Consider the following 12824-nt stretch of genomic DNA (forward strand, 5'->3'; position numbering starts at 1 on the left):
AATCATCTAGATTTTGTGCCTCACCCTCCACAACACTCCATCTAACCCTGGACTCTGGGAGGCATTTCTCCAAGTTCTTGAAAAGCGATGTCCTGTGACTGCCACATTTCACTTGAGTCAGCTCTCTCTCCGGCAGACAACGTGCCAATACCCATCAAAACACTCTGCTGTTTTGACACTCCACACCTCAAAAATCAGGAAAAATGGAAGGCGAGTGAATTCACAAGTTTCCCTTTTGAGCAACATTCTGAAACTCGAATAAGAAAAGTCTTATTGATGTCTCTAATTCCTGCAAATTAGCAGGGTTTCAGATATGATACAGTCTGGTTTGATAATGATGGAACCTTATAGGGAGAAGTAACTGTCTCTTTTTTTCGCCTTAGAAGATATATGTGAGGGGCGCCTGGGTGGCTCAGTCGGTTAAGTGTCAGACTTCAGCTCAGGTCATGATCTCACCGCTTGTGAGTTCGAGCCCTGTGTCAGACTCTGTGCTGACAGCTCAGAGCTTGGAGCCTGCTTCTGATTCTGTCTCGCGCGCTCTCTCTCTCTCTCTCTCTCTGTCCCTCCCCCACTCGTGCTCTCTCTCTCTAAAATAAATACACATTAAAAAAATTTTTTAAAAGAAAATATATGTGGCTTTTTGTGAATTAAAAGCAGTGGGCCACTGGCCAAGCCACATTTAGGTAAGTTATCTGAATCCCAAGGCTGGGAAGTGGCGTTTATTTTTCTTATTCTAATAGAAATAAATATACACGTTTTATACCAAATTTTTAAATTAAGCAAAAGGTGCTACAGCTCTTTTGAAAACATTTCAAAGGTTTTGATCAAAACCTAAATATTCCCAAGCTGCTCATCCAAATAGCATAATCCTTAATATACATTCAGTTTGATGGCTTTACACAGGATTTTTATGGACTTAAATATCAACTTATAGATAGGATAAAATCATAAAATCATTTTAGGAATAAGAAACAGGCAAAAGATAAATAACCTCACCGGCTATATCCATGCGTATAAAAGCAGAATGCTGGTGATATTCCTGGTCACTCTAAGACATTCCACAGCAACTGAAATGAGCCATTACCATCTAGAATTAATTATATGGGTTTCAGAACTTTGTAACTGAAGCCATAGCCCCATCTTAGAGCTCGTCTCCAAGGTTGTGGCTGCTCAAAAACAGGAATAGGAAAACAAATCCTGACATAAACCGATACAGGCCACAGCTGCTTAAGGGGGATAAAAAGCTTAAAGACTGAGCTGGCATTTTTTTCCCTCTCCCATGAAGCTTTAAAGTCTCCACAAGTTTAATTGGACCCTAATTTCAAAAAAGATATTCTGGACAGCTTCTCAAAATTGGGAACTGGCTTGGTAATATATATACAAGATATAGATATAAATACACCAGCCACATACATATGTAATACAGCATAGTGTACAGGGTCCTGATGTAAAATGCATTCCTACTTTGGGCTGCCATTCTAGGGGATACCATAGAAAAGGCTTAAAAAGCAGTGCAGCAGATACTCTCAATCCCTCTAATTGGTAAGCTCAGGCAAAAGCAGCCGTGACAGCATAGGGAGGCTAGGTGGGAAAGAAGTGGGAATAAGAGATGAGGAGGTGATTCCAGGGGAGTGCAGTACCCCCGGGGTACCAGAGTTTCCAGGATGGCTCCTAGTTTGAGCTGATCATTCCCTGGGAGCGAGGAGTTCACCTTTAGGGCGTCCCCAGCTATTAAACACCTATGATTTCCACTGCATTGTCTCCATGAAGGGTGTCCGAAATAGTATCTACAGCTCAGGTGAAAAGATATTTTATGGATTCTTTTCATATTTTATATTGTGTGAGCTCAGACTTCCAGGCTTCAATTTAGATATTGGACATAATCCCTACCCTCTAGCTGTCTATATCAGACTGAACAGATAAACAAAAGAATCCCCATGCAAGAACAGAAATAGAATGACATTAGGCTGAATATATGCAATTGCCACTTTTGTAGGCCCAAAGTGGTTGAATATTAGCAATTTTGCATGGCTCAACTTAGTAAAAGTCACCAGATGCAGTGAGGGATCAAATGGCTTAGTGACTGGGCTTACAACTTGAAGATTGAGTCGAGTTGTTCTGAACACACTCCCTAGTCCTATATACCCCACACAGTGACATGGGTGAAGATATCTAAATACCAGAGACCAATTTTTTGTGATTTTCAATACACAAAATCTAGCATTAACTCTTTTCAAGATGTTGGCCTTCCTTTGCTTTCTACTATTTTCCTCAAAATATACAGGTATAAAATTACCCATAGGGAAAGAACTTTTAAAATATATATATTTTTTAAATGTTTATTTTTGAGGGAGAGAGAGAGAGAACACGCATGAGCGGGGTTGATTTCCTATGATTTCCATAGGGGTTGGGGCAGAGGGAGGGGGACAAAGGATCTGAAGTGGGCTCCATGCTGACAGCAGAGAGCCTGATGTGGGCTCAAACTCACAAACCGAACCGTGAGATCATGACCCGAGCTGAAGTCGGATGCTGAATCGAATGAGCCACCCAGGTGCTCCAACAAAAAGATTTCTAATATTTTCATTGGGGAGGGTCAAAATAGCGCATATTAGTTGTTTGTTTTTTAACTTGTTGCTATTCACGAGAACACAATACATAAATGAATTTATCAAGGCTTCAGGCTTGTTTTTTTTTTTCTCATAATAAACTTTCTATTTGAAAAGAATTTAATTGTTTATGAAGAGCTTTCCCGTTTTATCTCACTTAGGCTCCCTAAAAATCCATGAGCTAAGGATTAGTATTCACACTTTACAGAAAAGGAAATGAATCATTCTAGAGATTCTCATAGAGGAGAAGAAAGCCAGTTTTGTTTTTTAACTTAACCTTTGGCTTCCGGATAAGTTTTTGGTTGGCTTCAGATTTGGTACCATAAACACTTACTAAGCACCTACCAGATGCCAGGCCCTTGACTGGCTGTTTTTCCTTGTGTTATTTTTCATTTTTTGACAAACACTTTATTTAGCAGGAGGTCAAGCCTTTCTGAAGTGTGCAAAAACTTAGAAGTCAGGACATTCATCTGGGTCAAAAGTAGATATCTCTGCTTTTAGAAAAAAATTATCTGAAGAGCCCTTCTTCTTCACGTAGGCTACTTTAAGCCCTTTCAAGTGCCATTCACATTAAAGAATAAGTAACAAAGATGAGACCTAGGTTGTGTCACTTAGATGGCCTTGGGTAGTCTCAAGTTGAAGAAGTGTTCCTGGGACTTTAAAAACAAAGGACTCAAAACCTCCTATGATTTAGACAAAGAAAATTTTCCTTTTCCACATGAGCTATGGACAATATAAAGTGATGATACTAAGCTCTTGTGCTAATAAAAGTGCCTTTTGAAGAGGCTTTCTTGGGTGAACACTTTACCATTCTCATAAATCTGTCTTGCTCACTGCTCTACAGATCATGCCTAGAATAATGGCTGGTACACAATAAGAGTCAATGAATGAATGGAAACAAGCACACAGATAGCTTAAAGGGACACGGGGTAAAATGCCAGCCCCTCCAAGACTGAGGAACATCTCAAAGAACAAATATTATAGAACCTCTTCTCACTCCTGAAAGAAATTAGTTGGCTAATACGATTAGCTGGGGAATGCAGTGTTTGTTATGTCTCAAAAATGACACAATAAAATAAAATCTTGATTTTATGCTGTGAATGGTACTTGGTCAGGGGCAGTATAAGGTAGCCTCTGTCTTATTCCAACTTTGGACCAGCTCTCAACTGTTGTAGTCAAAATGGTTCTCCAGCCACCTACACTCTGATTTCTGAACAAACATCAGGAGCTCCTGTGGAAGATCACCATTAGTTCTAAGGCAAAATGACATATGTGGATGATTGCAGCATTGTCTAGGTCTCTGGACGAACTGCCGTCCTCCCCAGAGGCCTAGAATGGCCTGAAAAACGTAGGACTCATTTTGCGAGGGAGAGACGAGTCGTCCGTCTGTGTAGCTCCACATGCCTCTCCGCTGCAGAATGAGCTGAGTGAGGACGCTGACAGATTTGCCCTGATGCTACTATTTTGGGAAGACCACATCCACAGGTCTTTCCTTCTGCGGTGCTCCAAATGTGACTTAATATAAGCTTATATTTGTTCCAACACCGAATTTTAGAATTTAGTTGTTTGTTTAAAGAGTTTGAAGCCCTTCCTACATTCTCCTCTTTTAGATTAGGAAAAACTATAGGACTCCACTTAGTTATGATGAAGCTGGACCATAATTCTGTCCTCTAAATGAACAGAAATGTCAGCTTCAGACAAATAGCTGCCTGCCGTGTTCAGATCTCTGCACAAATTAATGCTTTAAGCAAGGTATGAGCACGGGACACCTGAGTGGTTCAGTCGGTTAAGGGTCAGACTATTGATTTTGGCTAAAGTCATAATCTCATGGTTTGTGGGATCGAGTCCCGAGTCGGGCTCTGCGCTTACAGTGCAGAGCCTGCTTTTGATTCTCTGTCTCCCTCTCTGCCCCTCTCCCACTCATGCTCACTCTTTCTCTCCCTCAAAATAAATACACATATCTATGTAAAAGAATTACGAGCACCATTGACAGGACAGAATTATACACTTAGCTCCTCACTCCGTTCCAAGGCTCCTCCCACTCTGCGTGCCCCTCCACATTTCTCTTTTTAAAACTTAGAATGAAAAAGTAGAGATGGTCTGTGTTATGTAAGAGCACGTTATTATGCAGTCCACTCTAATTCCACAAAATGAAATACAGGACTCATATTTTCCAGAAGCACTGGGATGTCAAAACAAATTTAGAGTTCTCTGAGGATTGCAAGTGAACCTTGAAGCAAAGGTCTGTCTTTCAGTTAAGCATTATCATTAAGGATATGAGTTGTGTGAATAATATTGATCAAAAAACATTTAATTCATGTTTTTATTATTTCAGATATTGATTACTGGGATGCCCGTTTTGTTAGGTGGCCCAATAATCTGTTCATTTGATTCCAATCTGTTCAAAATGCAATTGCATGCCTGGATGATAAGAGCCCAACAACTGAAGCATGCCCCACCTTCTCCAGTTTCTCGGTCATCGATTAACAGTTAAAATTCGGATTAATTTAGGTACGACCCGATGTGAATTTATGAAAAGTGTTCCGCTTTCTTTTTCTCATTATAGTTAACATATATCCTATATTCTTCAACAAAATAGCTTTAAATATGTTAAATAAGCAATGTAAATATTTATTTTTCTGTCCTAAGCCACTAGACTTCTTCCATGTCACATGAAACCTTTCCAAAATATAGTTAGAATTCAAAGGTTCAAAAGAATTTCTTAAATATTTACCCCTTTGCCTTTATAGGCTGGCCTGGATGAACATTAGTCTGTGCCCATTTGATCAGGGTAAAACTGAACAAGGCTAGCAGATTTAGTTCTCTTTTTGACCACAACTTGCACATGGCCATGTCCTCAGTTGCAAATCTATTTTACTCCCACAGTGCTAAAAAAAAATTAGACTCTTCCCATCATTTCTGGTTTTAAAGTGACATAGGTACAGTTTCAGATGATGAGGAATCTGTTTTTATAAAAGCAAAGGGGTACTTCCGTGAACGTTCGTGTTTAGGCTTAAAAGTCTTTTCTCTTGGATGACTCCTCAGACCACAAGTAAAACAGACTCATTTACCTTTTGCTTTCCAGTGTAGGTTAAAATATTAAAGGCTCTGTGTCTCCTTGCCCCACTAGCCCTGCTGACCCCCTGCACTGCTCCAGGATCACTCGATTACCTCAAGGACACAAAAAGACCTGGAGGAAACAAAGAAGCCAACTGAGTGGCTAAGTAGACTTTTTTTTTTTTTTTTTAATTCAAAACACAGAAAGGCAAAGCACTTTTTATTTTAATAACCAGTTATGGGACAAAAAAGGCTTTTGAGTTCCAAATCTTTGGTTTAATTAGAGGGATAATTTCCATCAAGTTTATCTATAAATAATAGAGTAAGAAAGAATGTAAGAAGGTTTCAGAGTTAGTGTTTCGGCCCCAAAGCAGATCAATATAACAGAATAGATAATGATGGTGAGGTGTCTTTGAGGGAAGTGCTTGGGAGAGAGAGTAATTTATTAGCAAATTAATGCGGTGGGTCAGAGAAAGAGGCCTCTCTCCTGAATGCCCCATTCTGGGGTCAAGTCCCACTTTAGTTTGGAGGAGATTTCCAAGCAGAAATCCCTATCTTACTTCCTTAGGTGAGGGCTGGTGTGACCCAAGCGTGGAAGTCAACAGCATATAAATATTAACAGAAGGCTCAGGAATGGATGGAACTCCCACCCTATTCCTCCCAAAGTCAGAAAAGAACAGTGCCCCTGAATATCACCTGTATTTTAATAAAAGTAAAAAAGAAAGATAAACTCACAGAGACCACAATGTAGGAGAGCACCAAGAAGCTACAAGAAAACTATATTTCAAAGAAGATGGTATTCTACGGTGTCAAATGCTGTAGAAAGATTAAGGACTCAGAATCCCCTTCACATTCAGAACAAGTAGACAGTGGACAACTTTAGCTAGAGGGGCTTTCATGAAGTGGCTGAGGTAGAATTTAAACCATAGTGATTGAGGAGTGTTTGGGGAAGGAAGGACCCAAGAAATGTAGGCTATCGCTTTGGGAAGTTTAGCTATAAAAGGGGAGAAAAAGGGAGATTAAAGAGTATGTAGGGAAGATAAAGGTTTTATTGTATCTTTTTTTTTTTTTCTTTTAAGATTGGAGCAGGTAGAGTCCCAGTACACTCTGATGAACAGGATCCACTAGAGATGAAAAGGTGAAAGTTATAGCAAATAGAATAAAGTGTGCATAAAGCAAGCAACCCATAAAGATGGAGGTGAATGAGCTGTAGAACACAGGTGGAGAAATCAGGGGAGGGAAAAAGCTCTTCTATTTTAACCTGTGGAAAGATGGAAGGGATGTACACAAATGGACAACTTAAAAAATATGTATGTATTAAGTCACCAATATTTGCAATGCCTTCCTCTCACTCAGAATGATTTCCCTGCTGAACTATCTATGACTTGTGCTGACTGAGGTAAGGGGTGGGAGGAAAATGACAGACATCAAGATGGACTAGTCTGTTCTACCTACGAAGGAATAAGATCAGACAGACAGGAGTAAGATAAGGTGAATTCACATGGGGGCAGGGGAAGAGGCAGAGAAGGAGGACAGAAAAAGAGTATATATATCTTCCTCAACTTATGATAGGGTTATCGTAAGTTATCAACAGGTTAATACACCCAATGGAAGTTGAAAATGCATTTAATACATCTAACCTACTGAGCAGCATAGCTTAGCTTAGCCTACCTTAAACGTTCTCAGAACACTTACATTAGCTTACAGTTGGGCAAAATCATCTAATACAAAGCCTGTTTTATAATATAGTGTTGAATATCTCATATAATTTATTGCCTACTTTACTGAAAGTGAAACACAGGATGTGTTTTGGTTATTTACCCTTGTGTATTGGTTATTTACCCTTGTGATCACATGGCAACTGGGAGCCCAGCATCACAAGAGAATATGGTACTGCCTATCCCTAGCCTGGGAAACGATCAAAAGTCAAAATTCAACGTTTGGTTTCTACTGAATGCATATTGCTTTCACATGATTGTAAAGTCACAAAATCATTAAGGTGAACCACCCTAAGTCAGGAGCATCTGTAAATTGATGGCTGCCATGAGAAGCCAGACTTTGGGGAGAAAGACATATATAAACAATTTTTAGGAAATCTGGCTATGTGTTCTGGGATTAGTTCCCCTTCTTGTTCATGGCTGACTCCTCAAGAAATTTTCAGTAAAGACTTTCATTGCCTTCCAAGGCTTTGGGGAGTCAGATTTGACTTTCACCATGTTGAACTGTACTCAAGGCAATTGGTTTAATTGGGGTTATGCAGGTAATAGGTCTGGTGGCAAGAAGTTGAAATCCTGAATGCCAAGAGGTAAGGCTATCTACTGATGTGATTTGGTCAAAGATTGGAGAAAAGTTGAAAAGTCTTCAAATAGGTGTTGGGAAGAGAATGTCAGGAATATATTAGAAAACTATATAAGGACTGCTGGGCTATAGTGAGAGGTCCAATTGAGATTGGAGGTCATAAAGTGATCACAGCGTCAATCTGGACAGTAACATGATTTCCTCAAGCAGTGCTTAGCCATCTGGTTGGAGGCTGGAGAAAGAACACAACTGCTTTGATTAAAGGTTGGTATTTATTTGGCCTGGTAGGTGCCAAGGGCTGGCATATATCTGTTTTATTCATTTCTAAGTATCTAATACTACAATGCCTGACAAACAGGAATTATTCAACACATCTTTATTAAATGGATGAACGAGAGAACTGAAAATATTGGTAAGAGGGTGGTTGAAATGATAGGCCACGGTATCCACACTGAATAGGGAAGGCAGAGATGACAAGAGGGGGCTAACAGGGGAAACTTAAGAGGACCAAAAGTTCCCATCCCCAGGTCTACCCATCACATGAGTGGCATCACAACTCAAGAAACAACTTGTCTGAGTCTTAAGCACCCCCTAGTGGCTGATCCGGCAAGCTATTAGGCCCAGTGGTCTCCCTTATTTCTTACTCCTTAAGAGCAACATACTCCTTTTGTCAATGCCAGAACTCTGTCAACTTCCCTTCATGCAATATCTTTCTCACTCATTCTTCAAACCTGCTCTTTCTCCTCTTTCTTTTAACTTTTGTTCCAGTTACCTTTGGTATCCCTCCTTCCTTCTTCCCCTTTTAATCTTTTCCATATTCCCTTTCCTTTTTCAATGTGTGAAAACAATCCTGGTCATGGCAGGTATTATTAAAGGTAAAGTTCAGTAGGGGCGCCTGGGTGGCTCGGTCGGTTAAGCGTCCAACTTCGGCTCAGGTCATGATCTCATGGTCCGTGAGTTCGAGCCCCGTGTCGGGCTCTGTGCTGACAGCTCAGAGCCTGGAGCCTGTTTCAGATTCTGTGTCTTCCTCTCTCTCTGCCCCTACCCTGTTCATGCTCTGTCTCTCTCTGTCTCAAAAATAAATAAACGTTAAAAAAATTTTTTTTAAAAAAGGTAAAGTTCAAGGAGGACAAGGAAATCCCTACATTTCAAGATTAAAGAAATCAAAGTCTCTTAAAGTCAGTGAAAGTGGGCATCAATTTTAAAATAGCCACATCCCATACCATCTTGTAATTAAGCTGCACTTCTCCAAGTACTGGCATTCAAAACATTTTCCATTCTTATTCTTACTGCTTATGTTTTAATTATTAACATAAAAGTCTTTTTGCTATTAATTTTTTATTGCAAATGTACATGATTTCTACTGTAGGATGAGTTGTGTAGACTTTTGCAAAGTAACCCAAGGATGTTTACAACACTATTCTGATAAAGGATTTGCAAATGAGCATTTGACCACAACCTATTTGCCAGTTGGTGGTTTGGCTTCAATTTCCTGAAAAATCACAATAAATTATTTAAGGAATAACAGTTGTCAAACTTTCTGACAAGTCATAATGAATGGTTAAGTTCTGAAAGGTCAACCAGCTATCTTTTGGCTTCCATCTCCTCTTCAAAACCAAGCTATTTTGAGAATTTCCATTCCTCATGCTCTTTTTCTTCCCAATCCTGACACTATTTGTATCCTTTCAGTGGCATTTTTTTTTAACTCAGGAAAACTTAAATAAGTTCCAAGATTGCAGAAGAGCCTTATTATTTGCAGATTGTGGGTCTTGTCTGGGAAAAACTCCAAACATAGATTTGCCATTTTAGGCAATTCCTTTGAATTCTCACTCTATTGTCAGTGTTAGTCCTATATTATTGGTTTATTATTGATTTTTTTCCCTTTCCTTTTACATAAGTTAACTAGGCACTCCAATTTCCTCTTCTCTCTTCTTATGTTTTCTTGGTTTATAAGTCCCTGAAGAACTGTATTGTTTCAGCTTTGGGGGGTTTGGAGAACAAACCACACACACACACACACACACACACACACACACACACACACACACACGAACCTGCCATTATCACAAACCCATAATCTTGGCTCTCAGCCCTCATGGTTGTTCCTTCTTTATAATCTTTTTCTTCACTTTACTTTAATATAAGCAGCTGCCACATTCTGTCAATTTTCCCTTTAAAATATATTTCAGATTCATCCTTTCCTCTGCATTTCCACTGGCACCATCCTGCCTCAGGTCATATTCTCATCAAAGGTTCTGCTCCAGATTCTGAGCCAGCTTTCCCGCTACCCTCCTCATTCCCTCCCCACATCTACCTCCACCTCCATGGCCAGCACGCACTCAGTCCGTATGGTGACTTATCCTGCTTATCTTCTATGAAGGAGGAAAGCACTGCCTGTGCACTAGGCACGCCTCCTTCTCACAGTCCTGCAGGATGAGGGTTACTTTCTTCATTTCAGACAAGAGGAAACAGACTCTCCCGGGGGGTATTTTGTCGCAAATCACCTAACTTGTGAGTGGTCAAATCTTAAGAGAGGAGACTCACCTTTTTTGAAGGGGAAAATAAAGCCTTCGCATAGCAAAGATTTGATATTTAACCTCTTCAAAGTCAAGAAAGTAGACAGACTTGCAATGATTACCATAACAAGACAATGGTTTTCAAGAAATGGGATTTATACAGGAGAAGTATAAATCCACATGTCTGCTCTCAAAAAGTTTATAATCTACTTGGTTAGAGTATGTATCTAGAACATGCTGGGTAATTAGTACATGCTAAATAAATACTTGCTCAAGCCAGGACCAAGAAATTAAAGGAAAGTCCTTGCTACTCTTATTTTGGCTTGCCACTAATCGCATTGTTTAGTCACTGCTTCTTAATATAAAATGCTCTCTACGACACTTCCTCTTGACCCAGTCCCAAGGAATATCAGAACAATACAATGTTAGGAAAAAAGGCGTTGAGATTACTGGGCTGCCTTCCAACCCACAGGCCTATTTATTTTTCCTAACTACAAGATAATTATTGCTGGATATTATTATGGGATTTTTCCATATGTCCTTTAGTTAGGACAGTGATGACCCAATACAGCCTTTTAATGTACTCTGGTCTTCTGCCAGCTTACCTCATTCTACCACTTTGCCTTCAGTTTTTATTTTTATGACTATTCAAACTTCCCATCCCCTAATCAATACCTCATTTGGCCACTGCTACTGTTGACTACATACCTTGACAAAGACTCCTTGGAGAGGGTCTTTTTTGCTTGCAGCAAGCTCATTTGAAACGAGCTCTTGCTATGTTCATCATTTTGGCAAACAAGGACAAGTTCAAGGAAATTGGAGGCCAAACTTGACAGAGCACTGGGTGCAGCTGCTGGCCCAGCTGTGCAATGATTCTCAACTGGTCCATTACCTCCAAAACTCAACTATTCAGCACAGCCTTCCCTAGTCCAGCACTCCTGTTGGTCTAATATATTTGGCAACAGCCATTATTTCAGAAATGAATGCTCATGTGTATTTATAGCAAATCGCATGCCTGCTCTATCAACAATTAAAGAGATTAGGATTCAGCAGACATATTCCTCTAATTAGGACAAGATGGAAGACATAATATATAGAATGCTGCAGTCTGGTCAAGGTTTATTCCTTCCTAACAAGACCACCATGCTGCTTTTCATCAGTCACTCATCCATTCTCTCTAGGGCCACCCTCCCCCTACAGAACACTCACTTCCTATGTCTATCCCATGGAATTTTCAGTCAGGGAATTCTGTTTGCAACTGACACTTCAAGTTTCCCCTTCCTCAGCTCCTCAAACCACACTTTAGGCTTGGTGGACTGTTTTAAAGCTTGTTTTGAAATAACGTGGACAGTACCATGTGGCCACTAATTTCATTCAGTTACGCCCTTCCCCTGGAGCCTCAGAGTATGTTAATACGCTCACACTTATGTGGTCTTTCGTCTGAACAAAAGCCCGAACTCAGTGTCTGGGCCATAAATTCCATCTTGCTTCACTCTTACCCATGCATTATTTAAGCCATCTTCTCGGGGAGCCGGCATGAGAATTTCCCTCAGAGTAACAATCAGCAGGCGCTTTACGCGCTGTTCTAACGGGAAATGTAGGATATCTGAGAGAGTTCCACCCATTTGCAGTCTTGATAATGAAATATGATAATCTAATTTGGTAAAAATAAACTGTGAAATCAGAGATTTGAGGCGAAAACTTTAAAGATGCAATTCAGACGAGCAATCAATGCTTATTCAGCTTCTGTACCATCTCAGCTTTCTCCCTGTGCAGATGCTTAAGTGATGCTAAATTAAATAATTGACAAATTTTTAAAACTGTTGGAAATTGCCATCTGTACTTAATTTTGGAATATAAAAAGGTCCACAGAAAACACCCTTTATGATTATTTTGTCTAATAACAGATATGAAACAATACAAACATCCCAGTCATAAAATATAATGCATTCCAAGCAGTCTGGCTTACATATTCAAACACAGTTTTTCAAAACAAAAGACCACAGGAGGAAAGAAATGCTGGGTTACCACTGCATTTTTTTTTTTAAGTGAATGTCAAAAGAACTGAATTTTTAGTTTAAAATCCACCTTTGTAACCCTCACCTCCCCACGAAACAAAAAGCAAAACAAAAAACAAAACTCACCCACAGTCTTCCTATGGACAGTAAGGATAACCATCACTTTCTCACATTTCTCTCCTGGATAAACACGGGGCTAAACAGTCCTCTATGAAGAACTTTATTAGGTTGATATTATATCCATAGAAAATGAAGTCTACGACTGTAAATAAACATGCTTGAAGCTTCCATGAAAACACAGAAAGAGAAACAAGCTCCCCGCATGGGAA

The 12824-nt window shown here is 39.7% G+C and overlaps 1 protein-coding gene across 9 annotated transcripts in view; it reads right to left on the reverse strand.

Moving 5' to 3' along the window:
• The window catches only part of RAPGEF4 (Rap guanine nucleotide exchange factor 4), a 290928-nt gene that overhangs the window by 164428 nt on the left and 113676 nt on the right, over positions 1 to 12824 (reverse strand). Inside the window, exon 1 of one of the 9 annotated variants that reach the window (XM_058713874.1) lies at positions 997 to 1152. The exons of the other annotated variants lie outside the window; for them this stretch is intronic. The gene's annotated coding sequence lies outside the window, so the exon portion shown is untranslated. Of the gene's footprint in view, positions 1 to 996; positions 1153 to 12824 lie in introns of those variants that run through there. 9 annotated transcript variants of the gene reach the window in all.

This window comes from Neofelis nebulosa, chromosome 2 (genome assembly GCF_028018385.1).
Source record: "Neofelis nebulosa isolate mNeoNeb1 chromosome 2, mNeoNeb1.pri, whole genome shotgun sequence".
NCBI classification, from domain to species: Eukaryota; Metazoa; Chordata; class Mammalia; order Carnivora; family Felidae; genus Neofelis; species Neofelis nebulosa.